General features: G+C 41.2%; 1 protein-coding gene and 1 long non-coding RNA gene across 2 annotated transcripts in view; one reads left to right on the top strand and one right to left on the bottom strand.

The window, feature by feature from the left end:
- The window catches only part of LOC141410363 (uncharacterized), a 32,468-nt gene that overhangs the window by 1,341 nt on the left and 3,579 nt on the right, over positions 1-27,548 (top strand). Inside the window, exons 2-3 of the mRNA XM_074040804.1 lie at positions 21,486-21,599; positions 26,112-26,235. The gene's annotated coding sequence lies outside the window, so the exon portion shown is untranslated. The remainder of the gene's footprint in view (positions 1-21,485; positions 21,600-26,111; positions 26,236-27,548) is intronic.
- The window catches only part of LOC123573667 (uncharacterized), a 30,893-nt gene continuing 3,388 nt past the window's right edge, over positions 44-27,548 (bottom strand). Inside the window, exons 2-3 of the long non-coding RNA XR_006698396.3 lie at positions 20,847-20,953; positions 44-6,394 (exon numbers count right to left, since the gene is read on the bottom strand). This is a non-coding gene — a long non-coding RNA (uncharacterized lncRNA). The remainder of the gene's footprint in view (positions 6,395-20,846; positions 20,954-27,548) is intronic.

Below are 27,548 nucleotides of genomic sequence, written 5' to 3'. Positions count from 1 at the left end.
AGCGTTGGGGTGTTGGGCCTCGAGGGAGAGCCGAAGGCGGGGGGTGGGGGGGACGCAACGGCGACACTTGGAAGGCACCGATTCCGGAGCGGTGAGTGTCGCTCCTCCCCACGCTCCACCCCTGCCCCCACCTCCCACCTCCCGCTGGAACAAGTGGATTCGCTGACTGGTTAATGAATGTACCCTTGGAAGTGGCTTTTTAAAAAACTTAGTCAACCACGAAAAATTGTCATCAGTCCCTCCTCCCAAACTCTTGTGGAATTCTACGCTCTTGTCTTCAGTATATAGTTTGGCCTACCCTAGAGGAAACCCAGTCAACCATTCCTAGTATTATCTAGATAACCCTCGGTTTATGAAGAGGTTACAGAAATTTACCAGGAAAGGTAACGATGATGCTTTTAAGAAAATTCCTTACGTTTGTTTCTATGCAAAATTCTGTTTGACTTATTTTTTAATCGAGAGTCACTAGTAGTCATATATGAAAAGAGATGATTGTCATAAGAAGCATTAAGGGGTTATGCTACATTTACCCAGAGCGGTACTTAAATTTCGATGTGCATCACCATCACCCGGAACACTTATTAAAACACAGGTATCTGGGCCCCATTCCCAGAGCTTCTGATTCAGTAGGTCTAGAGGAACCTGGTTTTTAAAATTTCTAACAAATTCCCAGATGCTGCTGCTGCTGGTGGTGGTCTCGGACCACACGGTGAAAAACACAGAATGCCCAGCCTAGTTTTGGGGACTGGAAATAATAACTGAACTGTTTTCTGCTGGTGTCCTGTGATTTTATTATCATGAAAAAGTCACTAAACCTGTGTCTAAAGACTTGTGGGGCTTTTTTGCTTGTTTTGTTTTGTTTTCTTGAGACAAAGTCTCATTGTCGCCCAGGTTGGAGTGCAGTGGCAGGATCTTGGCTCACTGCAACCTCCACTTCCGGGGTTCAAGTGATTCTCCTGCCTCAGCCTTCCGAGAAGCTATGATTACAGGCGGGCACCACCACACCCGGCTAATTTTTGTATTTTTAGTAGAGACGGGGTTTCACCACGTTGACCAGGCTGGTCTCGAACTCCTGACCTCAGGTGATCCATTCACCTCAGCCTCCCAAAATGCTGGGATTACAGGCATGAGCCACCGCGCCTGGCCAAGACCTGAGTTTTTAATCTTACTGCAGGATGCCCAAACAGGGCACAGAAACTCAGTTTCTCCATCTGCAAAATGGGAGCTGTTAGGTCCTGCTCAGTCCCTGTCACTGGACTGGTGAAGGAATCAAGCAAAGAAATGGATAGGAAGTAACCTCTGATGATAAAGTGTTCAGTCAGCATGAGGGTGTCACAGACACCAGGTGCTTTTCAGACCTCAAAAAGCCAAGAACTGGATTTAGCACGGGTGGCTGGAGCAGGGCATCCTGACCTCAGAATTTCCCAGGCACCCACCATGTGGGGAGACCTGTGATTTTCCTGCCTGGCTTTGGTGCTTTCACACTAAGTCTCCTCAATTTGGCCGCATTGAAATGCCGCGTTCCTCACCCTCCTTGCTTAGTGCCTGGGCCTCAGGAAGAAAGGAAGTGATGGTGAATGGAAAAATGGAAGAAGGGACAAGTTTACACTTCTGACTTTTTTTAGTTTGCATTTATCTCTTTAACTTTTTGTTTTATTTTGACATAGCTTCAGACAGAGAAAAGTACAAGAATTGTACAAAGAATACCCACATATCTTCGCTTGGGTTCCTTAATTAACATTTTATTCTGTCTCTACACATGCACAAACTCTTTTTCTAAATGATGTAACAATCTCCCTACTATAAATTATTACTTTACTCTTTCAATTAATAAATATCTTTCTGAGAAGTATTTTGAGTTTATATAAATACCATCCTGTTACTTCTCCAGTGTTTGCTCATTATACGGGTCTTTGATTCTTGTTTTCTTGATATTATAATGATTTCTAAATTCTGGTATTCCAATTTCATCATGCCTTCTACATGTATTCATTGTCATTCTACTGTAAAAATGAGATTTCCTTTATTATTTAATAACAGTGTGGGCTATACCTTCTTGCTTTATTCAATAGGTTATAATTCTTAAGTATTATCATTATTTTGATGTTCATATTACCCCAAATTTGGCCAGTGGGAGCCTCTAAAAGCTGGCTCTTATGTCCTTTTGAATTGGTCCCATCATTCTCTGAGCACTTCCTTACTTTTTGGCACATCAAGATGTTCCAGAATCATTTTGCTCCACCCCTACAATCAGCCATTTTTCCAAGGAACTCTGATTCTTTTTAGTGAATGGTATTTAGAAACCAGCATGTGGCCACTAGGTGTGCTCATTGCTACTGAGGTGACATTGGGTTTTGATTAGTCCATCTATTCATGAGCAGCATTCACAACATACTATAGTTCTTCTCTTTACAATATGTCTTCAATCATCTATATAGGAAATATGAGGCAGTGTAGCTTAGTACAAATAGGTTGGATGCAGGGTTGGACAATGTGTGTTCAGTCTACTTATCAGATAGATGAAGAACCTTAGGCAAGTGACCTGTTTAACCCTCTGGTTTCTCATTTCTAAAATGGACAGTTGTCATGAGAAGCAAGATATCATGTGTAAAGTGTCCAGTACCTAGTAGGCACTCAAGAAAACACTAATTTCTTCCATTTCTACTCATTGACTCATACATGTACATCTTTTTCTTTAGTGTGGCTCTCCCCACAACCTCCAGATTTCTGCTTCTCTCAGAGCCCAGAATACAACTGCATTGCCATGTTTAGGCTTTTCCCTCCATGGAATAAAAGAAATGCTGCTCTGATCAGAGGTGGGGATTTTGTTGCTTCTATTACAGGTTCTACCACAGTTTGCTCTTTACAAGAGTATATTATCAGAAGAATGGCCTGTAACCCCACCACTCTGGGAGGCTGAAGCAAGAGAATCACTTGAGCCTAGGAATTCAAGACCAGCCTGGACAACATAGTGAGACCCTGAGTCATAACATTTGTGTAAAAGATTAGCCAGGTGTGGTGGCATATGCCTGTGATCCCAGCTACTCAGGAGGCTGAGGTGGGATGACTGCTTGAGCCCAGGAGCTTGAGGCTGCAGTGAGCTGTGACTGTGACACTGCACTCCAGTCTAAGTGACAGAGCAAGGCTCTGTCTCAAAAAAAAAAAAAAAAAATGAATTAAAGTTCATCTTGGCAAGCTATCCCTTTGGTGACCGAATGCCTTCCAGAAGTCTTCCAAATGACCGCTGTTTATGCAAGACTATCTCTCGATCAGGCCCTTTCCCAAACTTGTGTGCTTCCAAACTAATGTGCTAGCCCCAGAAACCATGCTGCAGCAGCTGTGTTTGGGGTCTCCCGCTCCGCCTCTCTTTACCCTGTTCCCTGCTCATGAAGACCCTCAAAACCTCCTTGTCATCATCCAGATAGCCAGAACAATCTCCCAATCTTTCCCAAACCATGGTGCTTCAAGGTACTGGGGCAAAGCATGCTCCATGATGTGGGCCTTCCCCCCAACTCAGGATACTCCCAGTCACTTGACCCTAAGGTAACTCTGTCTGTGCCCAGAAAATCACCAAAAATAGCTCCTTCATTTTCCATGAGCAACTGCTGAGCAAAAACATACAAAATACTGCAAGAACAAGCAACCATCTGAAATAGTTATAAAACGTTTTCCCTAGGAAATTAAATGCAAAACTGCCTTCAATATAGACAGCCTTTGACATTCTCAGCAAGACATGTTTCCCTCTTGAACGGCATCACAAACATCTGCTGTCCAATCGGCTCTGCTTTCTATTTGCATAACTAAATGGCCTATTTTATTTTCTCAGAACAAAGAATATTTTTCTGGAATACTCAAAGGAACAGTGTTTTCAAATAGCTACTTCTTGAAAGATTACTCAACTCTGAAAAAAAAAAATAGGTTTTCCATCTTCCACTACAGCTACCTAGGCTCAACAGCCTTAGAGCCAAGTGTTAGTCAAAATTAAGACTCAAACGTTCTCTCTCCTATCCCTGAATCGGCAAAAAGCAAGCATCTTTTTCCAAACACATGGCTAAGAGCTCAGCCCTAAGATGTCTGGACAAGTCCTATCTGCATACTCTTTCCGCATCTTGATACAGAGGTCTTTGTCTTCTTTAGGCAACAATTTCCCCTGATAATAAAAAAGAGTAAAATTTAGTTAAGCACCCAGGGTATGGAAAGGTCTTTAATTCTTACAACAGCCCACTAAGGCAGCTATTATACCATCTCTATTATTTTGTGGATGAGGAAATTAAGGCGCAAAGAATGTAGGAAATTTGTCTAGGATTCCCCAGCAATGAAATGCCTAGGTTTAGAATTAGAATCTAAACCTAAGCAGTTTATCCGACAGCTCAAACCCCATGTTATCCCATCTGTCCCACTTCCCTAACCAATTACTGGTAGGTAGAATATCCCATGAAGGTCCTTCAACAGTGCCTCTTGCGTAAATGGTACTTGACGTTTGTACTAGTCATCTATTGCAGCATCTATTCCGAAACTTAGCAGCTTCAAACAACAAACATTTTTAATCTCACAGTTTCTGCAGGTCAGTAATCCAGGCACAACCCCACTGAGTGCCTGAATGGTTTGGATCTGTGCCACCAAAATTTCATGTTCAGTTGTATTCCCCAGTGGTGGAGGTAGGGCCTGTTGGGAGGTGATTGCATCATGGGAGTGGATCCCTCATGAATGGTTTAGCACCATCCTTTTCACACTGTTCTTGTGAGTGAGTTCTCATAGGATCTGGTTGTTTAAAAGTGTACAGCACTTCCTTCATCTCTTTCTTGGTCCTGCTATTGCCATGTAAGATGCCTGTACCCACTTTGCTTTCTGCCATAATTGTAAGTTCCCTGAGGCCACCTCTGAAGCTGATGACACCATGATCCTGTGCAGCCTGCAGAATCATGAGCCAATTAAATCTCTTTTCTTTATAAACCACCCAGTCTCAGATATTTCTTTATAGCAGTGTAAGAACCAACTAATACAGTGTCTGTGGCTCAAGGCATCTCAGGGAGCTGCAGTCAAGTTGGGACTGCCATCTCATCTGAAGGTTCAACTGGGTGTGGACCTATTTCCAAGCTCAGTCAGATGATTATTGTCAGGATTCAGTTCCTCGAAGGTGCTGGACTGAGGGTCTTATTCCTCACTTCGTAGAAGCCCACTGTTTTTCTTGCAGCTTGAACCTCTCCACAGGGTAGCTCACAACGTGCCAGATGGCTTCCCTTAGATCACCCAAGACAGAAATAACATCCCATCACCTCTGCTGCATTCCGTTTTCTAGAAGTGAGTCACTAAAGCCAAACTCACACTCAAGGGGAGGGATTTATACAAACGTATGAATTCCAGGACATAGAGATCACTAGAGGTCATCTTAGAAGCTCCAGGCACAACATTATAATGAACCATGAAAATGTTTAATTATTAAGACAATTACAGTAAAGTGACAAATAAAAAGAGCAACTTCTAATAGAAATGATCTCCCTCACATAGAGATAGCAAGCTCTTGGCACACATGCAATCAGAAAAACTATTGATCTTCCCAACAGGAGGGACTATCTTAGAGGATATACCACCAGAACTCAATGGGACTAAGATAAGAAGATTCTTTATTGGTTCTTATTGCTGTCCTCATTTGCATTACTATCAACCTCATTAACATCATCATTGCCAATTAATGATTACTTACTATATGGCAAGCAATATGCCAGATGTGCTAAGAACTTTTCATGTGTGGTCATATTATTGTGGTTTTTCTTCAGAAGATGGTCTTAATGGCAATCATATTTTTCAGATAAGTAACCCAGTGAATTTTCATTTTCTCTTTTTTTTTTTGAGATGGAGTCTTGCTCTGTCACCCAGGCTGGAGTGCAGTGGCATGATCGTGGCTCGCTGCAACTCCCCCTCCTGGGTTCAAGTGATCCTTATGCCTCAGCCTCCTGAGTAGCTGGGATTACTACAGGCAAGTGCCACCATGCCCAGCTAATTTTTGTATTTTTAGTAGAGGCGGGGTTTCACCATATTGGCCAGACTGGTCACGATCTCCTGACCTAGTGACCCCCTGCCTTGGCCTCCCAAAGAGCAGGGATTACAGGCGTGAGCCACTGTGCCTGGCCCAAATTTTCATTTTTAATAATCCTCAATTCCCAGTTGTCTCACAGTATCTTCCATTCATGGACTCAATTGTTTCCTCCATGTCAGTTCAGCAAAATGTGCCTTTGAATATAGCTTCCTTTTCTTCCTCAGCCTTTCCCTCTCTTTCCCCTCCCTGCCCCACCTCCACCATCCCCAGTCTCTTCTCTCTTGGCCCCTATCTCCAGCTGCTGCCGTAGCCAGGAGCGAGGACAGACTCTGTGATGAATGAGCATTCCTTCAAATGCTGTTATAAAAACAAGATAAAAACCAGTCAAGAAAATATAATGGGTTTAAGGGTAGGAATCACCAGGTACAAGAATGACCTTGAGTGTAATTATAGCATGTCAAACAGGTAAAGGGACAGACAGAAACAGGGAGGACCTGCCTTAGATAGGATGTTGAGGGAAGCCCTCACAGAAAAGGTGGGCATGTACTCCAGCCCAAAGAATGAGAGGTAGTCCAGCTCTCCGAGACTACAGTGATCACATAGATACATAAAACATTAGAATAATAATTCTTCCTTCTTACTGATGTTGTAAGAATGAGGCATTTTATATATATAAATATATATAAATAAAAAGAATGAGACATTTTATATATATACAAATATGTACATATATATATATATATATATATATATATATATATATATAATGCCTCATTCTTAAAAATTAGGAACAAAATTAGGAACAATTATTATTCTAAGTTTCCAAGGAGAAACTAGGGTTCTCAGATGTTAAGTAATTTGCCCAAGGTCACACAATGAATGAAGCCAAAATGTAAACTCGATCTATGAATTCAGACCCATGCTTCGTCACCATCCACTGCAGCTTCCACAGGAATGTAAGAACCTACATGATAAACCAGTGTTACTTTAGTCCCAAGAAATGCATGCACCAATTTACTTGAAAACATTCAGTAAAAACTATGAAGAACTGCTTGAATATCTAATCACATAAGAAATCCTCAAAGCCATTTCAAGCTCTCTGAGGAAAACCTTTGCCTCAGTTGTCTCAGTCCTGAAGTTCAAGATGAGTGGGATTTGGGGCAGGATTAAAGAGCATAGTGAATGAAATTCTTTGTCAGCACTTTTCCCCCACTGCCTGCAGTCAACTGCCTGCCATTCTTGCTGGGGAAAGACGGCTTTGCTAAACTTGATCTTGGCCAAGCTTATCAATTGCTGATTGCCCACTGTGCTATAACAGAAGCCCAGACAATCATCAGTCAGGGAGGTGCATTCCTGCCTAAGTGCCTTCAGTTTGGAATTTCTGTTTGTGGCAGCTACTGTTTTCTACAGATCTCTGCCACAATACCTCCTGTTCACATGCATATCTATGATATGACCTCGCCACACTTCCATCAAGAGGTAGAAACCATCTCTTCACCCACTTCACTCTGGGCAGGCACCATGATTTCTTTAACCAATAGAATAGAAGTGAAGGGATACTGCATGAATTCTGGCTGTAGACCGAAGGCCTCATAGTTCCCAGTCCTGCCTCACGGAAGCCAGCCACCATGTAACAAGTGCTACTACCCTGGGATCATCATATTGTGAGGAAGCTCAAGCTAGTCACATGGAGAGGATGTGCAGACAGAGTACTGCTGGCCAATTCCTAGTTGTTCTTGCCATCCCAACCCCGGAGCCAGACACATGAGTGAAGGAGATGTTCCAGCCACGGCAGACACCAACTATGGAAGAGCTGAGGCTCCAGACTGATGGTCCCAGTTGAGCTGTCCCAGACGTATCTGGCCACCCCATCTGAAACTTCCAACTTGTGTAGCAAAGGTGAGCCATCCCGCTTTGCCCTGCCTGAATTCCTGATCCACAGAATTGTGAGCATAATAAAATGGTGGCCTTTTTACATCACTACGTTTTGGGGTGATTGATTACATAGAAATAGATAATTGTAACACCATTGTTCTTATAATATATGCATGCTACATGTGGAACTATAATTTATAAGAATCCAGACAGGAAATAATATTTTAATGACATGCTGATTATGCATCTATGGAGAGTCAGCTTTTATAAAGAAAAAAGAATGTCCTTCTATATTATTTTGATAGCACAGTATTGTACATGGATTACCTTCTCTGCTGTGTCATGATGCAGCATGAAAGCCCTTGTCAGAAGCCAGGCTATGCCCTTGGACTTCCCAGACTACAGAACCATGAGCTAAATAAGCCTCTCCTCTTTATAAATGACTCAGTCTCAAGTATTCTGTTAGACTCATAAGTACATAATTCCAGGCACCAATTGGTTATGTGTCAGAAACAACAGCATCTGCACAAAAAAAACCTTACTGTTGTCAGGTACGGTGGTACATACCTGTAATTCCAGCTACTCAGGAGGCTAAAGCAGGATGATTGCTTGAGCCCAGGAGTTCAAATCCAGCCTAGGCAACATAGCAAGACCTCCATCTATTAAAAAAAGATAAAATCAAAAAAATAAAACCTGGCTCAAGCCTGTAATCCCAGCATGTTGGGAGGCCAAGGTGGGAGGGTTGCCTGAGCTTGAGATCAGCCTGGGCAACATGTTGAGACCCTGTCTCTACATTAAAAAAGAAAAACTGAGTTAGGCATGGTGGCACACACCTGTAATCCCAGCTACTCAGAAGGTTGAGGCAGAATCACTTGAGCCTGGGGGGTTGAGGCTGCAGTGAGCTATGATCATGCCACTGCACTTCAGCTGAGTGACAGGGTGGGACCCTGTCTCAAAAAAATTAAAAATAAAAACCTTACTGCAGTAGCAAGCCAGAATTTCCACAGAACTTCTATAACCATGGGGGTGACCATTTATTCTAATTACAAGTCTTCTGAAAGATTCTTTCGATAATAACCCAGTCTTAATTGTGTCATAACACTTACACAGTATTAGTGATTTTTTTCATGCTTATGACTACATGTTTACCTACAAGCAGGAATCCATCAATTGTTGAACCTTCAATTACGTGTCTGCTACTGCTTATCTCAGATAAATAATACAAATAGCTAGCATTTATATGGTGCTTCCTATATGTCATGCAATGTGCTAAGTACTTTATGTATACATTTATTTAATCCACACAGCAGCCCTACAGGATAGATACTCTTGTTATCCTAATTTTACAGATGAAAATTGATTCAAAGGGAATTAAGCAACATGTGCAGGACCTCCACTGTGACGTCCTCACCAAAAGCCATGTTGAAATTGGATCCCCAATGTGGTGGTATTGGGAGGCGGGGCCTAGGGGGAGGTGTTTGGGTCATGGGGACAGATTTCTCATGAATGGCTTGGTTTCATTCCCATGGCAGTGAGTGAATTTTTTCTCCAGTAAGACGGAATTAGTTCATTCCCACGAGATCAGTTGTTACAAAGTGAGGTTCCTCCTCCTGTTGGGTCTTCCCGTGTATCTGCTTCCCCTTTGACCTCCTCTCCATGTCATGATGCAGAGTGAAATCCCTCACCAGAAGCCAGGCTACACCCTTGGACTTCCCAGACTGCAGAACCATGAGCTAAATGAACCTCTCCTCTTTATAAATGACTCAGTCTTGGGTATTCTGTTATAGCAACACTAAATGGGCTAACATAGTCACCAAGCCACAGTTCAAGCCCAGGCAGTCTGGTTTCAGAGTCTGTGCTCTTAACAGCTACACTGTGAGACCTCTTCCACTGTTTTTTAAAGAGTTCGTGATGGTTTAGTTATTGTAGCCACACGTGTGAATCACTTACTTTGAGGATATTGGCTATCTTTTGTTGTTGAGAATGAATATGATATTGAAAACACTACCAAGGTATATCCCATATGTCACTTCTTCCCACAACCTACCAAAGACACTTACCTTAGTGAAGATCTATACTGATCTACCTTCAGGGAAGACTTTTTGACTGCCTGAGACACTGTCTCAAAGTGGCTCAAAATGCTCCCAGAAGTTTCTCTATCTATTCTGATTCCTCAATAAATTTTCCCAAAAGAATTCGTCTTTTCTGGTAGGAAGTTTAAGAGTGCCACTATCAGCGAAAGCTCCTATGGCCTAACATTTAACTGCAGGTGGCTTTTGAGATGCTTCTGAATAATGCCTCTGTTGACATTCCCCCAGCCATGACCCCTCTCTACTTATACAGCACTGGCCCTGGCATTTCAGCTACAATGGCAGAAGCTCATCCCACTTCAAAACCGAATTTCAAAGAGTAGTGTGCAAAACATATATTTCTTTGTCTTCAGTTTCTATTGGTGGTTTATGTTCAATTCCTGTACCTGTGAACAGCAGCAATTAAGAGTGGAAACCAATCTAGCATAATTCCTTCCCACATGAAAATATTAGATTCTTTTCCTGCTTGTTATTGTAAACCCAACCCAGATTTCATGCTGAATTCATTTTTATTTGAACAAAAATTCCACCAGCCAAACCAAATTATGAAATGTTGACAGTATTGGATATCTATATCATGTCTCAGGCTTTAACACTGAGTGGTTGGAAGCTACTAATGTTGCTCCCATTCATCAACGATTATGTATCAGACAACTATTGTATTCTAGGCAGTGAACTGACTGCTGGACAAAGAGAAATAGATGTGACGTGGCCCTTGTTTGGAGGGAGCTTATAGTTTGTAAAAAGAAAGACAAGTCATCCCCCCAAAATGAAGTTATACTAATTGGTGGAATGGTAGAAACATGTACATGCTGCAGAGAATCAGAAAAGAGAGAGGGGCATAAATGGAAGGAGTGGCTCATTATAAATGGGAATTGGGAATGAGAGAAGACAGTTTGCAGTGGGTGATACTGGGCTAACACTTGGGAGATGAGTACTTGTGGTATGATATTGATACATTATATATAACTCTTTCCAATATAAGATCTTGATCCACTGCTGAGTCTCTATCATTGGGAAGTATGTCATAAGAAAATGGTTATTAACACTAGAGTGTCAGTTTGGGATGGATTTCTTTTTATTTATTTTAAAGTTAGAGTAGAGTCAGAGTTTCTCTAATAACAATTTTACTATCATTCTTTTGCATATTGCTAGGCTTTATTAAGTAAGAACAGAAGGGGTGGACTTATAACTACCCTGCCAGGATTTGTGTATTTCACCTTACTCTCATGGGCCTGTGTCTTTCACGCAAATGACATCCTCCAAGAGGGCTGTGGTGGGAAAAAAAACAACATCACGAACTGCTATTATAACACATACTACACTGTCATTATTTTCGTAAGTATTTAGATGGGCATAGATATACCTTCTTGCTACTTCATGTGAAATAACAATAGTTGATATTAATAGCAAAGGTAAATGGTAAAATAAACATAATTTTTAAACATGTTTGTCTACTCACTGGAATAGCAGCAGTTCATTATCTGTTGATTTTTTAAAATGTAATTGCCAAGTTCTACGCTTGATTTTGTCTCCCCCAAAAGAGGAAGTGAATACTCAGTGTCTGAGGTCTCCAACAGTGGAAATTATAACCTGCCAGGAACCCGCCATCTTGCCCGAAATACATATTCGCGAGTGAACAGGCCCTCCCTCCCTCTGAGATCTCTGCAGATGGCAGGTTTCCAAAAGGAAGAAAGAAAAAAAAGGACCAGCTAAAAATAGGCAGTTTTAGGAAAATGCTATGGCTAATCAGATAACTGCTATCTGAAGCATGCAGATATCAAAACATTTAATAGAAACCTTGTCTCTACTAAAAATACAAAAAAATTAACAAGGCGTGGTGGCAGGCACCTGTAGTCCCAGCTACTCGGGAGGCTGAGGAAGGAGAATGCTGTGAAGTGTGAACCCAGGAGGTGGAGCTTGCAGTGAGCAGAGATTGTGCCACCACACTCCAGCCTGAGTGACAGAGCGAGACTCCATCTCAAAAAAAAAAAAAAAAAAAAAGTAGAACTTCAAAATCATTTATACTGGGTATTCAGTTATAACTGTAATTAGATTCATATGTTGTTTTATGCTTAATGATTTTAGATGTGACTGACCACAGAGTTCAGAAAAATATTATACGTAATTGAAATTTTCCCGATGATCCAAGATAAAGTCATTAGACATTTATCTAGAAGACTAGGCATAGACTCCTAGACATTTATCCTGTGTATTCCAGATGGAAAAATACAGATGTCTACTTTTTCAAAATATATTTGAAGTAGTTTTATTTGTAATTTTTTCACTTTTTTTATATTATTGATGGAGATTGTCTTGTTAATTACGACTTGTCTACCATCTGTAACAGTTATTGCAAATCTTGGTGTCTTCTCAGCTCATCACTTATTTTTGAAACAGAGCCTTGCTCAGTCACCCAGGCTGGAGTGCAGTGCCACAGTCTCAGTTCACTGCAACCTCCACCTCTTGGGTTCAAGTGATTCTCCTGCCTCAGCCTCCTGAGTAGCTGGGATTATAGGCACGCTCCCTCACACCTGGCTAATTTTTGTATTTTTAGTAGAGACGGGGTTTCACCATGTTGGCCAAGCTGGTCTCGAACTCCTGACCTCAGGTGATCTCCCCACCTCAGCCTCCCAAAGTGCTGGGATTACCGGTATGAGCCAGCCACTGCACCCAGCCTCATCACTTTTAATTTATCCTATTTATCCTGTTTAAATACTTTGAAAGGTATAAATATAATTTGAAAAAGTAATTGGATAAGCACTCCAAGTCTAAAATTGTACTTCACATCAGAATAAAATATATACATACAGTAAAAAAAAACCACTATGTTTTAACAGAAAACGTACTCATTATCAAGAAAAAAGTGGAAATGGAAGGCATTCATTTCTGGCAATAAAGCACACTAAATATTCTAAAAATTTCTCATTACACCCACATAAAAATGATACATATCAGAAATAACACCTCTAGCACTCACTGGCCTTATGTTTCTAGGTAGGGTAGAGGTTCTTATGTAAGACCAGTGATTTTTCCAGGAACAACTAGAAAAGCTAGATTAAACAGAAACATTATCTGCTTACAGACATCACATAGTTTCTAAAGCAACCAGGAAAAAGGGTAATAAAATTTCAGAGAGAAGAGTCATGAAGTAATGATCCAACCTTCTGCGCCACTTTTCCCAAAGGAAATTGGTTAATTCTAAGTATGGGCAAGAGGCTGAGAGCCCGGGCTTTGCCTGAGTAGAGCGCTGTTTCTGATGGGCAGAGAAACCAGGAGACTTTTTGGCAGTTTTATGCAGCGGGAGTGACGCGATTGAAGGGCCTCAAACATGGACTGTTTTCCCTTCAAGACAGCTGGAGAGGATACGGAAATAAACAGCTCAGCTGACAGCTAGAGCAAAGTTTTTGGCAGCCTCAGAGTAATGAGAAGACAAAGATTAGAGTGGATGACCTGCCAGGGACAGGAACCCCAGTGTACACATCAGGTCCTCAGTCAAAAGGCCTAGAGCACATTAGCGTAAGAAGAGATGTGAACCAAGGAGAGCGCTGCCAAAACTGCAACCCAGAGTAGCGTCTGCTCAGTCCCTTACTGAGCAAAAGCAAAAGCTCAGTACCCCCGACTGGGGACGGGTAACGTTTCCTGGAGGAAAGGAGCATCAGCTGGGCCTCTCCTCTATATATATATATAGTATTTTATATATAATATATAGTATTTTATATATAGTATTATATAGTATTTTATATATATTATATATAGTATTATATATAGTATTTTTATATATTATATAGTATTATATAGTATTTTATATATATTATATATAGTATTATATATAGTATTTTTATATATTATATAGTATTATATAGTATTTTATATATATTATATATAGTATTATATATAGTATTTTATATATAGTATTATATAGTATTTTATATATATTATATATAGTATTATATATAGTATTTTATATATATTATATAGTATTATATAGTATTTTATATATATTATATATAGTATTTTATATATATTATATAGTATTATATAGTATTTTATATATATTATATATAGTATTTTATATATATTATATAGTATTATATAGTATTTTATATATATTATATATAGTATTATATATAGTATTTTATATATATTATATATAGTATTATATATATAGTATTATATATAATATATATATTTTTATATATATATTTATATATACTTTTTTTTTTGAGACAGAGTCTCACTCTGTCGCCCAGGCTGGAGTACAGTGGCGCAATTCTTGGCTCACTGCAACCTCTGCCTCCCGGGTTCCAGCGATTCTCCTGCCTCGGCCTCCTGAGTAGCTGCGATTACGGAACCCGCCACCACACCCAGCTAATTTTTTTATTTTTAGTAGAGACGGGGTTTCACCATGTTAGCCAGGCTGGTCTCAAACTCCTGACCTCAGGTGATCCACCAGCCGCAGCCTCCAAAGTGCTCAGATTACAGGCCTGAGCCACCGCGCCCAGCCCTCTCCAATAGTTTATAGACAATGTCCAGAATTCACTGAAAAATTTTAAGGAAAAGGACCTATATGCAGTGTGTTGAGTCCCTGAGGGAATGAAATGTATACCAGAAGCAGACTCGGAGCAGAGAAGAACTCTAAAATAACTAACACATGTTCAAGAAAAATAGAGGAAAACAAACAGTAGAGATTATTACCAGAAAAACCGAAACCTCTGAGGAAAATTAAATGAAACTGTCAAATGGGAAGGACAGTCTCTGATATGAGGACTCAGCAGGTGGGCTCAAGACTAGACAATATATGGTATATGAAAGGACTGGTGAACTGACAAACAGGTCAGTAGGAAATATTCAGATTTTAATGCACAAAGGAAAACAAAAATGGAAAAAAAGAACACTGAAACCCCTGGTATACATTGGAACTGTGTAATACACAGGAATAGTTAAAGCTCTTTGAGAATGGAGCAGAATAAATATTTGAAGGGATAACCAAAGAAAATTTTCCAAAACTGATATGTAACGTTATCTCACAGATGTAAGAAGCTCTGCACACACAAAAAAAGTCACACATACACACATCAAGATAAAATTGTTGAAAATCAAAAATGAAAAGAAGATCATAAAATGTGAAGTGGGGGTAGAGCGTGGTGGGGAAACATTACCTTCAAAGGCACAACAATAAGACATTTTGTCTACTGTTCGGTAGAAATGATGGAGCTAGAAGGCAATGGAGTATCTTTTTAAAAGCTAGAACTCTACAGCCAGTGACAATAATATCCTAAAATGAAGGTGAACTCAAAGTGTTTTCAGAAGATCAAAATCACAGCACTAATTTAATAATTCTAGCTCCAGTGTGGTTTGAAGATATAATTAATGTTACTAATCAATTGACCTTAAAATAGGGAGATTCTCCAGAATTACCTGGCTGGACCTGATATAACCACATGAGACTTCACAAGCAGAGTCGTCTTCTAGCTGAAGGCAGAAGAGAGATGTGGCAGGAGGGGAAGCCGGACAGATATCAAGGGTGACAAGGATCTAATGCAGTTTTGCTGACTCTAAGACATAAAAGCCTATCTGCAAGAACCAGAAGGAGGCCTCGAGGAGCATAAGGATAGTCCCAGCTGACAAGTATTTAGAGAAATAAAGCTGGCTGGGCACAGTGGCTCACACCTGTAATCCTGGCACTTCGCGAGGTTGGGGGTGAGGGGGGGGGTGGATCACCTGAGGTCAGGAGTTCGAGACCAGCCTGGCCAACATGGTGAAACCCCATCTGTACTAAAAATGCAAACATTAGCTGGGCGTGGTGGCAGGCGCCTGTAGTCCCAACTACTCAGGAGGCTGAGGCAGGAGAATCGCTTAATCCGGGGAGGCGGAGGTTGCAGAGCTGAGATCGCCCATTGCACTCCAGCCTGAGCAACAGGCTCAAAAAGAAAAAAAAAAAAAACAGAAAAGAAATAAAACTGTCATCCTATGACTGAGGGTTGGGGTGCCTAACATGCGCACAGGAGGCTCCTAACACAATGAGACAGAGCTGGGGGTTGGAAGAGAAGGAGAAAGGCCCAGGCACGCTGGGAGCATGCGGCTGCCTCTGAATATTCTAAGGCAGAACTCCAAGGAATCAAAAAACTCTAAATTAGAATTTCCATTTACAGGAGATCATAACAGTATATTTGTTAAAATTAAAAGATAGACTACAGGGATGAAGACAGTGTGGTACCAGACACACAGATCAATGGTTAAAAAAAAGTAAAAATTGAGAGCCCAGAAAAAGGTGCTTCCACTTATGGTCACTAAAGGTGCCAACAAAATGCAATGAGAAAGAAGGTGTTTTTAACAAATAGTACTGGGAAAATTGGATATTTACAAGCAAAAGCACCTCACGTTATACACAAGAGTTAACTCAAAATTTATCAGGCCTAAATGTGAAAGCTGAAACTAAAAATTGTAGAAGGAATAGGAGTAAATCTGCATGCTCTTGGGTTAGGCAATGATTTCTTAGACGTAATACCAGAAACACATGCAACAGGAGAAAAATGGTAACTTAGGCTTAATCAAAATTGAAAGCTTTTGTATGTCAAAAGACACCATCAAGAAAGTAAAAATACACTCAAATATTGGAAGAAGATATTTGCAAATCATGTATGTGATGAGAAACTTGCGTCCAGAATATATAAAGAACTCTTAAAACTCAATGGTTAAAAGATAAGTAGCTCAATCATGGCTGGGCACAGTGGCTCACGCCTGTAATCCCAGCAATTTGGGAGGCCAAGGCAGGCAGATCACTTGAGCTCAGGAGTTCAATACCAGCCTGGACGACATACTGAAACCCTGTCTCTACTAAAAATGCAAAAATCAGCCAGTCGTGGTGGTGTGCACCTGTAGTCTCAGCTACTCGGGAGGCTGAGGCGCAAGAATCTCTTGAACCTGGGAGGCAGAGGTTCCAGCGTGCCAAGATTGCGCCACTGCACTGCATTCCAGCCTGAGTGACAGAGTGAGACTCCGTCTCAAAAAAAAAAAGAAAAAAATGTAGCTCAATTAGAAAATTGGCATAAGTCAAAACACATTTCACTGAAGAGGAGACACAGATACCAAACAAGCACATGAAAAGTTGTTCAGCCGGGCGCGGTGGCTCACGCCTGTAATCCCAGCACTTTGGGAGGCCGAGGCGGGCGGATCATGAGGTCAGGAGATCGAGACCATCCTGGCTAACACGGTGAAACCCCGTCTCTACTAAAAATGCAAAAAATTAGCCGGGCGAGGCGGCGGGCGCCTGTAGTCCCAGCTACTCAGGAGGCTGAGGCAGGAGAATGGCGTAAACCCGGGAGGCGGAGCTTGCAGTGAGCCGAGATCGCGCCATTGCACTCCAGCCTGGGCGACTAAGCCAGACTCTGTCTCAAAAAAAAAAAAAAAAAGAAAAAGAAAAGAAGTTCAGTATCACTGCCATCAAGGAAATGCAAATTAAAATCACAGTAAGCTATTGTATCATTATACATCTATGCAAATGACTATCATAAAAATTAGTGACAGCATCAAATGCTGGCAAGGGTGCAGAGAAATAGATCACTCATACATTGCTGGTGGAAATTTAAAATGGTCAAGCTACTCTGAAAAAGTTTGACAATTTCTTATGAAAGTAAACTTGCAATTACTGTATGACTGAACAGTTGCACTCTTGGGCATTTATCTCAGAGAAATGAAACCTCTGTTCACACAAAAACCTGCATATGACTGTTCACAGAAGCTTCATGCACAACTGTTAAAACCTGGAAACAGTTCAGATGTCCTTCCAACTCAGACACCCTTCAGTGGGTGAATGGTTAAATAAACCATAGAACATGCTACCATGAAATACTCAGCAATCAAAAGATACGGAGTATTGGTACGTGAACATCTTGGATGAATTTCGAGGGAATTATGCTAACCAAAAAAAAAGCAAATCTCAGATTACATACTTTATGATTTCATTTATATGACATTCTCAAAATGACAAAATTATAGAAATGGAAAGCAGACCTGTGGTTGCCGGAGGTTAGGAGCAGTGGAGTGGGAGGAGAGGGACTGGAACGGAGCCAGGTGCGGAAGGTAGAGGGTATGATTATAAAAGTCAACAGGAGGGACTGTTGTGGAGACAAACCAGTTCTGCATCTTGTGGTAACAGATAAGCAAACCGTAATCAGTGATAAAAAACGCACAGAACTTGGCCGGGCACAGCAGCTCGCGCCTGTAATCCCAGCACTTTGGGAGGCCATCGCGGGGCAGACCACCTGAGGTCAGGAGTTCAAAACCATCCTGGCCAACCATGGCCAACATGGTGAAACCCCGTCTCTACTAAAAATATAAAAATTAGCCGAGCACGGTGGTGTCTCTACTCGGGAGGCTGAGGCAGGAGAATCCCTTGAACCCGGGAGGCAGAGGTTGCAGTGAGCTGAGATCATGCCACTGCACTGTAACCTGGGTGACAGAGGGAGACTCCATCTAAAAAAAAAAAAAAAAAAAAAAAATCATGCATAGAACTAAATACATGTATGTGGACACACACGTGAAAGAGTACAAGTAAAATAGGAGAAACAAGAGTAAGCCTGGTAGATTGTTTCATTGTTAGTATATCGGCTGTGATATGAGATTGTTTCATTGTTAGTATATTGGCTGTGATATGAGATTGTTTCACTGTTAGTATATCGGCTGTGATATGATATAATATGTCATCATTGGAAGAAATCAGGCAAGGGATCTCTCTGAATTATTTCTTACACCTGCATGGATTTACAATTACCTCAATAAAATTTTTAATTTAAAAAACGCAAAAGATTTAAATAAACATTTTCCCCCAAGATATGCACACGGCAAAAACACATGAAAAGGTGCTCAACATCATTTATCTCTAGGGAAATGCATACTGACAAAATCACAGTGAGATACCATTTTTTACCTAGTAGAACAGTTATAATTTTTTAAAAAGGCAAACAATAATAAGTGTTGGCAAGGATGTGGAGAGATAGAAACCCTCCTACGTGATTTGTGGAAATGGAGAATGGTACAGACACTCTGGAACAGTTCAGTAGTTTCTCAAAAAGTGAAACACAGACTTCACATGTGATCCAGCAATTCCACTTGTATTAATAGCCATCTAACCAAAGAAATTAAATGAAATAAAAACATATGTCCATGCAAAGACTCGTAAACAATGTTTGGCAGGGTGCAGGGGCTCACTCCTGTAATCCCAGCACTTTGGGAGGCTGAGGCGGGCAGATAACCTGAGTTTGAGACCAGCTTGGCCAACATGGTGAAACCCTGTCTCTACTAAAAAAAAAAAAAATTAGCCGAGTGTAGTGGCACATGCCTGTAATCCCATCTACTTGGGAGGCCGACAGAAGAATTGTTTGAACCTAGGAGATGGAGGATGCAGTGAGCCAAGACTGGGCCACTGTACTCCAGCCTGGGAGACAGAATGAGACTCCATTTCAAAAAAAGAAACAAGCTCTATTCACAGTAGCTGAAAAGTGGAAACAATCTAAGTGTCCATGAACTGATAAATGGAAAACAAGATGTTTATGCACACAATGGAATACTATTTGGCAATAAAAAAGAATGAAGTACTAAAAGACACTAAAAGGGGAAGAAGCTAATGCTCAGTGAAGCAAGCCAGACACAAGTGACCACATATTTTATAATCCCATTTATATGAAATGTCCAGAAAAGGCGAATTTGTAGAAACAAAGAGAACAGATTAGTGGTTGCCTACAGCTGGGGGTGAAAACCGGGAATGACTGCTAATGAGCGAGAGGTTTCTTTGTAGGGTCATGGAAATGTTCTGAAATTAAGTCATGGTAATAATTGTACAACTCTGTAAATATACTAACATTCTTTGAATTGTATACTTAAGAGATGTATGTTATGCTATGTATATTATATCTCAATAAAACTGATAAAAACAAAATTAAGATAAAGTATGTTTGTAGAACATATTGTAACAGTTGGTTGGTTTGCATTAAAATTGTTGAGTATCTGGACGTGTAGCCCGTAGGTCTCCATTTGTGCTGGAGACAGCCTGTCTGCCATTGTCACTAACAGGACCAGAGAAAGAGAACTGAGGAACTAAGCCCTGAGAAGGGGCTGACTGGCTTGATGGCCATGCCAAGGAGAGTGGCGAAAATGCACAGAAGTTTAGAAAGGTTCTAGTTACATTGCTGTAGGTTTTAGTGTTTTACTATTGCAATATGTTTGGGATTGTCTTTCATTCAAATCTGCTAGTCACTACCCAGCTGAAAGTATGGACTCTAAGCCGGGTGCGGTGGCTCACGCCTGTAATCCCAGCACTTTGGGAGGCCGAGGTGGGTGGATCACCTGAGGTCAGGAGTTCGAGACCAGCCTAGACAACACGGTGAAACCCGTCTCTACTAAAGATACAAAAATTAGCCAGGCATGGTGGTGGACGCCTGTAATCCCAGTTACTCAGGAGGCTGAGGCAGGAGAATCACTTGAACCCAGGAGACAGAGGTTGCAGTGAGCCAAGATCACACAACTGCACTCCAGCCTGGGCAACAGAGCGAAACTCCATCTCCCAAAAAAAAAAAAAAAGAAAGTATAGACTCTAAGCTAAGAACATATGACAATTAATTTATTTCCACATTCCTCCAATCACTTTCTTGAATCGTCTCCTAAGCCCTGTGCTATGATTTTAATATGTTCCCTCCAAAATTCAGGTGTTGAAACTTGGTGGTCAATGTGATGGTATTAAGAAGTGGGGTCTTTAAGTGGTGATTTAAGAAGTAAATTACCCAGTTTGTGATATTTTGTTATAGCAGCACTAAGCAGACAAGGACATCCAGGCTTCCACTTACCTTTTCAGTGAAGATGCAAACAACAGTGTCACTCTAGCCACAGCTGGGATTGATGCTTTCTCCTAGAGTTGAACGTCTGTGTTGGTGCACTGCTCTCCTCCTAACTCCTAGGGCTCAATCATAGCGTTTTGTAAATCACTGACCTTTTAATGTATTTCCTAATCAATTCCATGGGTGAAATTAAAGAACAGTGTATTGAAAGTAAAACCACACTTAGTTGGTCACAATTTTGACATAATTCAGCATCTTATGGCCAACAACTTTGGAACACAAGCAATTATATACAGTTTCCTAGTATCTCTACTAATGTTACAAGATGGTACACGTTGGGGAAGGGATTACAGCTAAACAAAAGCAATTTTGTGATTCTGAATATGATCAGACCAGCCCAAGCATTGTATTCTCAGAAAGGAAATGTGTTGTCATGCCTTAATGAAGAGGTAAGTGCTCTTTCATGAGTCTGCTTGGTGGCCCAAGGATCTGAGGGATTACTGCCTGGATTTGATGAGTCAGACTCTAAATATGACAATGTTAGCACCGGCCACATCTGTTGCTCAGATCTCCCTTCTGTGGCACCCTGGCTAGAGACTGAAATGATTTGGGAAGCTCAGATCCCAGCTGCCGGTCCTTTTCTTTAAGGGATCATCCTATGCATGGGAGGGTGCCACTGCCCTAAAAAGAAAGTCAGAGAAATCTGCCAATACATGTGGTGCGGGAAGAAGCTACCAGAGGCTGATGTCACTACCTCTGTGGGTAAGCCACCTGCCTGAATTTTCTTTACTTGCCCTCCAGATCCCTGCTCCACCCCTTTCTTTCCTGCTCTCTGGCAGGAGGAAGGCTGCCATGGGATGCACCAACAGGCCCTCTTGCCCTCTGACTTCCGGCTGAATCTAGCTAATGGGAGAAATTGGCAGGAGCTGGGAGGCCGGGAGGAGAGGGAATGGGGTACTTTTCCTCACTCTTCCTAGTCAGGCCTCGGGGTGGGCAATAGCAGGGTTCCCTCCCCAGGGCTGGGCTGCTCTCCAGGGATCTTTTTCTACACTGGTTGGTCTTGCTGGGTTAGTATCCACTCCCTTCCCTTGCTCCTTCAGGCCTAGGAGAGGGTACAGAACTTGCTGCTGTGGCCACCCCAGGGTGCTTCACTGCCTTGTTAGTTTCCCTTGTTAGTTTCTCTTAGCCCTGCCCCTCCTTTGTAAATAGTCCCTTCATGAAACCTGCTTCCATCACTCCTTTTGTGAGTGCTGTCTGTCTCCTGCCAAGCTCCACGCAGTTACTGGGAGCAACCATTGGTGAGTAAAACTGGGAAGCACTGGAAAAGGATTTAATATTTTATTTTATTTTATCCTGCTCTCAATTTTTTTTTAATATTTAAAAATGAACAAGTGTTACTTTGGGGATGAAAAACAGCACAGAAATGTATACACACACTCAAAAAAAATCAAAACTAACCTAAAAGTTAATAAATAAGATTACACATAATAGAATGCATGTAGCATATGTACCTATTTCTTTCACTATGAGGAGTTCAGACAAAGATATAGTAGGTGTGTTCTACATGACATAAAGATTTGACTGTAAGAGTATGTGCTTGTGTCGTATTGATAAAAACCTTCTCTTAAGTCTCTAAAAATGGAATTCATCATCAAGTATGGACTCATGAGCAAAAAGAAAACTTTAAAGTACATATTAGAAAACAAAGAATTTAAGATTGCATTAAAATTATATAATATTAGGCAGGGCACGGTGGCTCACACCTGTAATCCCAGCACTTTGGGAGGTCGAGGCAGGCAGATCACTTGGGGCTAGGAGTTCGAGACCAGCCTGGCCAATATGGTGAAACTTCATCTCTACTAAAAATACAAAAATTAGCCAGGCATGGTGGCACACACCTATAATCCCAGGACTTTGGGAGGCCGAGGCGGGCAGATCATTTGAGGTCAGGAGTTTGAGACAAGCCTGGCCAGCATGGTGAAATCCTGTCTCTACGAAAAATACAAAAATTAGCAGGGCACAGCGGCGGGCACCTGTAATCCCAGCTACTTGGTTGGCTGAGGCAGGAGAAGAACCCAGGAGACGGAGGCTGCAGTGAGCCAACATTGCACCACTGCACTCCAGCTTGGGCAACAGAGTGAGACTCTGTCTCAAAATATATATATAAAATACTACTTAATCTAAAAAGATTATTCCCAAAAAATGCATTTGCTAAAGATTTAGTGACGCATCAGCATTCGGATGCATCTATATGAGATATTCTCCCCAAAACCACGTCTGTTTAAAACATGCTTATTTTTGAAAGTAATGTAGCAACATTTTCCTAATTAATGTTCTTTCTCATACATAATTTAAAAACATTTATTTATGACTATATATAATATTAGATCTGTGACTTTACATAGCTAAGCATTTTTAAAATAAGCCTTAGTAATACATATTTACAATAAAAATATTTGACTTAATATATGAGAGTACTATTAAATACTGATTCTCTAACAAAAAATAGAAACAACCTAAATGCTCATTTGTAGTCAAATTGCCAAATAAAATATATTTCCACAATGTAATGCTATAGAGCAGTTACAAGGAAAGAACTAGATCTGTGTGTAGTATAGTGAATATATCTCAAAACACATGCTGTATGAAAACAGCAAATTCCATGATAGCATAATGTGCCTTTGTGAAAAACAAACTCCACAAATAATAAGTTCTTTGCCTTTTGTTTCTTAAGAAACATGATATAGTATTCGTTATGAGCCAGGCACTCTCTCAGCACTTGATGGATATTAACTCATAATTTTCAGAGCAGCCCTGCCAGGGATCCTGTAATGTTGTAGATTTCCTAAAGATGGAAAACTGAGGCTCAAAAAGGGGAAGTTACTTGCCCAAGGCCACAGAGCTTACAGAAGGAGGCACTTGGATCCAAACTAAGGTGTGCAGACTCCATAGTCTGTGCTCCTGACTACTGCCTCTCCTGATGCTGGGAAAGATGGACGTTGGCTGCAGGATTTAGGGAATGCCTGAGCAAAATACTGCTAGAATTAGCCACACTCAACTCCCCCATCTCTGGGGGCATCTACTCATAAGCCATTCGTCACTCTCTTCCCTTACCCAGTCCCAGGTGTTCTAGGGGTGAAGAGTTAATGTCTCCTTCCCTCTGAAAAGAGCAGCGGGACAGTTGGCAACCTCTTACATCCTGGAAGAAATAATGCCATCCATTGTAGATTTCCATTCATATGGTTAGTAACTGTGGAAGGCTCTGAGGACCCAGGCTTTTGTTCTCTTACACATACTGTCCCAGAAAGAACACTGAAAGTGGAGTCAGAAAAGCTAAGTTTGGGTCCTGGAGGTCCTGGCTCCAGCACTTAAAAGTGGGAAAGTCACTAGAGTCAGAGATAAGATGTTTGGCTGAATATGCCTTCCCCAAACTTCAGTAGAGAAGAGGAGGATATGCTCCTTTATCAGTCAGGGGAGCCAGTTTTTTGTTGTTGTTGTTATTGTCATTGTTTGTTTAATCTAAACGAGAGTCTTCCATTATCACTCACCAAACAAATGTTTAATGAGTGTCCAACTAGGTTGCAAAAAGGAATTGACAGTGTAGGTGGGAGACATGAGACCTACATACCTTAAATAAAAGCCAAAATTTAAAATAATGATATGGCCTTAATTGTGTGGAAAAGGGTATTGTCACTTTTGAGTTGTTTGTTTGTTTTGTTTTGTTTTTGAGATAGGGTCTCACTCTGTCACCAGGCTGGAGTGCAGTGGCACAATCTCAGCTCACTGCAGCCTCAATCTGCTGGGCTCAATGATCCTTCCACCTCAGCCTCCAAGTAGCTACGACCACAGGGGTCCGCCACCACCCCTGGCTAATTTTTACAATTATTTTATAGAGACAGTGTCTCACTGTGTTGCCCGGGCTGGTTTTGAACCTCTGGGATTACAGGTGTGAGCCACTGCACCCAACCCAGTATCATTACCGTGAAATTTCAGAGCAAAAGAACAGTGAGGACTAAAGTAGCCAGAACAAGAAATATTTGCTGGGTGCTGTGGTGTGAATGTTTGTGTCTCCCTGGAATTCACATGTTGAAATCCTAGCTTCCAATGTAACAGTATTGGGGGGTGGGGCTTTTGGGAGGTGATTAGGTCATGGGGGCAGAGCTCCTTATAAATGGGATTAGTGCCCTTATAAAAGAGACTCTAGAAAAATCCCTCACTCCTTCCACCATGTGAGGACAGACTGAGAAGGCTTTCTGGACTATAAACCAGGGAGAGGGGCCTCATCAGACACTGAATTTGCCAGCACCTTGCTCTTGGACTTCCCAGCCTCCAGAACCGTGAGAAGTAATTGTCTGTTGTTCATGTCTGGGATTCTGTTATGGCAGCCTGAATGAGCAGAGACATTGGATCCTGAGGGATAAGAATAGCAGTATGGAAATGGCAAGGTATTTTGCAAGAAGGAAATACAGGAAGTAGTAACACAGTTTGCAGCTGGGTTGATGAGGAGATGAGCTTGTAGTGTTGGAACTCAGTCTCCCTGCATGGTATCTTTATGACCTGTACATAGACCCACCCACACACAAGCACCTGGCAAGGTATAGGCCTTAGCTAATGTGTTCCAAAATGTGACTCAAACCCAGGAATTACATTGGTGCTATACTACAGTAGGTCTTGGAAGCCAGGTAGAAGAATTTGGATCTGATTCTTGAGGAAATAGATAAATAAATGTGTTGACTGGGGACAGATGATGTTCTATGACTACAAAATGGTCTTTAGGGGTGACTCAGTCCATCAGATAGACCAGGGACAGGAGAGTCTCAGGCACGTGTCATTATAAAAGGAACTGGCCCTGAAGAGACCTCCTATGGATTACAAACAAGTGGAAGGGGGCAATCAATCCACCCTACACAGTGGCCACAACACCAAACACAAAAATTGCTGTACACATTCATTGTAAAACCCTCAAGCCAATATTTCTCCTACTGGAATGGGCAGAAACAAATTGCTGTCCATGTTCAGAGAATTACTGAAATATTCAACTAATATGGGTCTTCCTTTGGAGGAAAGAACTGATTATTTAAAACATATAAATCCTCATTTATTATAGAAATACTCTACATTTTCTGATCATTTTGGTGCTCAGATTATTGCCTTCAATATAGTTGTACACCAATTCATCTGCCCTTAATGTGATCATTGTAATAATAACCTTATATAGAACTTAAATAAATTTGTTTAATGTTTTCTGACCTTGCCATCTAATTTTTTTTTTAGAGACAGGATCTGGCTGTCTTCCCCAGGCTGGAGTGCAATGGTGCAATCGGAACTCCCTGAAGACTCAGACTCCTGGGCTGAAGTGATCCTCCCGCCTCAGTCTCCTCAGTCCCTGGGATTACAGGTGTGAGCCACTGTGCCCCACACTATCCAAATTTTGTATCATTTACAATACAGAGCAAATGTTCCCCCTAGAAACTGCTTTTTGTAACATTTCCCAATCGACACATTTGCAAAACCACCATTAGCTCCTGTGAGTGAGTCTAGGACAGCACCAGATCCCTATGACTTGGGAACCAGATGGCAACCTCACTTCTCCCGCTGGAGGAAGCTCCTCCAGCATCTCTTTCCCCCATGAGATCTGAACATGAAGCCTGTGAGAGCTCCTTGTCATTATGTTTACGTTGCCCAGGCACCTTTCTAACACAAAGCACCTTATCAGTCAATGACCTTAGTACGGATCCATCACTCGGCAATTTTGCACAGTGCTCCCTCAAAGCCCTATCCTGAGAGAACAAGTGGTAGAGGCTGGTTTACCCTTAGGCAGAACAAGCTCACCTGCCCGAGGATTTCAAAAACATAAAATTGCTTTACTGTTGCTTTTGCTTTGTCTAACTAATGATTCATGCTTTAATCAAAAGCACAGGAGTAAACCCACTTTCAGGGCTCAGGTTTCAGTTAAACGCTTCACTTGAAATCACTGTAAGTCTGGACCTACTTCATTGGATTTGAACACCCATTTATGAAATAAATTTAATTCTGAGGACCTTAGGCTCCTGCCCTGTGCTTGGTTGGAGGCCAGTCTGCACTCCTCTCCGATGACCCAACGACCTCGAATCCACCTGTCCCTTCCGAGTCCTCAGCTGACAGCAACTCTTTCCACAAGTTCCTTCATTTCATTAGTATTTTCCTACCTTCTCAATTTCCATTTTTTCTTTACATTTTGCTTTGTGAGTTCAGTTTTTCCTCAGCAAAAATACTTTCTTCCCAACATTCATGAGGGAGTTTTAAGTGTGATTCCAAAGTTAGACCCCAAAAAGGCACAAATTGATCAAATCTAACATCAGAAATATTGACTGAGTTGTCCTGAATCAAGACAGTTCTTCATATACTACACAGTAACATCACACAGACACACACACACACACGCACATGCACACACACACCTCTGCTCACAAACACTAGTGTGCAATACACTTAATGTAAAGCAGATACAATCCCCATCATAGGAGTATATGGTCTAATTAGAGGAGCAAAAATAAAATGTTCTACACATTTGTAGCAGGACTACATCTCAGTATGCTTTTTTCTTGCACACTGGGATATGTACAAACTACAGCTTTATTTTTCTTTAACTCAATTGTTTTATCTTTCAAGCCGCCATTACACCATCACTATTCCTTTTTTTTTTTTTCCCCAAGAAGGATTTTCGCTCTT

The sequence above is a fragment of the Macaca fascicularis genome, chromosome 5, assembly GCF_037993035.2.
Source record: "Macaca fascicularis isolate 582-1 chromosome 5, T2T-MFA8v1.1".
Lineage (NCBI taxonomy): Eukaryota > Metazoa > Chordata > Mammalia > Primates > Cercopithecidae > Macaca > Macaca fascicularis.
Note: the sequence above shows the minus strand (reverse complement) of the source record. Positions and strands in the feature narration are given on the sequence as shown.